Raw genomic sequence first — 1,900 nt, 5'->3', positions numbered from 1 at the left:
CAGAGCTGTGGTGGGGTCTTTGGCCACCTTTCTCACATATGAGTAAACACAAAGAAATCGCCTGTTACTTCAAACCGAGGGCTAACAGTAACACCCACCAAAATCTGATCCAGTGAAACCTTACCCTTTGATGGGATGTTCTACCCTTGAAGGGTCAAGGTACCTGGGTCAGCCAGCTCAGTTTGATTACCAGACCCTGGTGGGAATAAGTCGGGCAGTTCCTGTAATGGGATGAGAGAGGGTAGGTTGACGAGAAGCAGCTGTAGTGAGGCATAAAGCATGTAAGGCTGCTATCTGTCTTGTCATGGGATTGTTTCTGTGTTTTTGGAGGACAATGCTGTCCTGAACAAGCATGGGATGTGGTACTAATCCCACCTGGCTCGGGGAAATGGGTCAGGAGGCTCCCTGCTTTGACTTTCAGCCCTAATGCATTTTGGCCCAGTAAGTTAAACTTCCCCTACTACTAATTCTTAATCATCCCCTCTGGTACAGGGAACTGGTGTTGTTGCCTCTCATACAATGCAGGGAGTAAGTTTTCATGCTAGTTTCTGTCTAACTGGAAGCCCTGTTCATTCCCCTTAGGTGTGAACAGAACAAAGGTAACGGTGGGCTGTGCTTCAGGGCAGTATTTTACTGGTTGGTGTTGATAGGCTTAGGGATGGTTGAAAGGGAAAGCGGGGGCAGTTGCCTTATGGTGGCAAATGCAGGAATACTCAAGGCCTAGGGGGGGAAAAATAGTATTCTCTTTTATTTTAAAGCTCAACACATTTAATCTTACCCTGCAACTGCTAGTGTCACTTGGGTGCCATCCATGGAAGACTGAGAGAGGATAATTGAAAAGACTGGACTCCTAAAATTAAAGGTAAGGAAAGCTGAGCTCTATTCAAAATGGCCATAGAAATAAAACTGAGCAAGCAGGAAAGCACGTGTTTGTAGGCCCTTCCAACTGCTAGAAACAATGCTGCTTTTAAAAAGGGATTGTGTCTGCGTACTGCCATAGTTCTACATAAGAAGAAGGCAATGCTGGGGGTGGGTGGACTTTGGGGGAGTTTGTCCTGTAGATGTCCCAGCTAATGGGGACTAGAGCATTTAGCACAATGCCATAGAAAACAGGGCACTGCTGAGGGGAAGTTCACGTTGCATGTCCCCTGCTCAAAGGGGGCTTTCACTACAATGCTGTCTTCTGATCATGCATAATATAGAGAGTTTTGTTAACACCACAGTACAAGACCAAATGGTTTTCCTGTCGCACGAGGGAATCAGTGGGCAGTCTAGATACCCAAGGCTAGAGGGACCCCCTGGAGTGCTGGTAAGTTTTGCATACTCGTGTGGAACAAGTGTTGATTTTACTTGAGCTGCCATAAGGGAAAGCAGGAGACATTCTGTTCAAGGGGGAGTTTTGTACCTTCCAGTTCCTGACAAAAGCCTGTCATAAAAGTTGCTTGAATATAAATTGCCTTTTTTTGGGGTGTTGTGAATCTGTCTCTGTGTTTTCCCATAAACTCAATGTCTATATATTTTTCAGTCTTTTCTTATGTATTTCAAGTGAGCATCTCAAAGCCCAAAATGATGCCCAGTGTGTGCTGAGCACTGGAAAAATCAGTAATAAGAAACTACTCTGGGCCAAAGCGCTCACAATGAGGAAGACAGGCTAAGAAGGATTAAGTGACCTTTTCCAGCTCCAAAGATTACACAGGGAGTTGGTGACAGACCAGGTATCTCTTCAATCTTAGCCTAGTTCCAGAATCTAGTGCCAGTTTCTTTCTGTTTCTTTGTTGCTTTGTTTTCCAGTGTCTTGTGAACTGTTCCTGGTGACCCTGCACCTATTTAATGCTAAAGCTGAGAGTTGTCAGCGCAGTCAGCCTCGGGGTGTTTACTCTGGGTATAAGGGCCTCCAAAA

General features: G+C 45.4%; 1 long non-coding RNA gene across 1 annotated transcript; it reads left to right on the top strand.

The window, feature by feature from the left end:
- The first annotated feature begins 427 nt into the window (after positions 1–427).
- On the top strand, positions 428–1,295 carry LOC106722288. Its single transcript, XR_001358166.2, has 3 exons — positions 428–441; positions 793–862; positions 1,224–1,295. It is a non-coding gene; the product is annotated as an uncharacterized LOC106722288 (long non-coding RNA).
- The last annotated feature ends 605 nt before the right edge of the window (positions 1,296–1,900 follow it).

This window comes from Alligator sinensis, unplaced genomic scaffold (genome assembly GCF_000455745.1).
Source record: "Alligator sinensis unplaced genomic scaffold, ASM45574v1 scaffold471_2, whole genome shotgun sequence".
Classification (NCBI taxonomy): Eukaryota; Metazoa; Chordata; order Crocodylia; family Alligatoridae; genus Alligator; species Alligator sinensis.
Note: the sequence above shows the minus strand (reverse complement) of the source record. Positions and strands in the feature narration are given on the sequence as shown.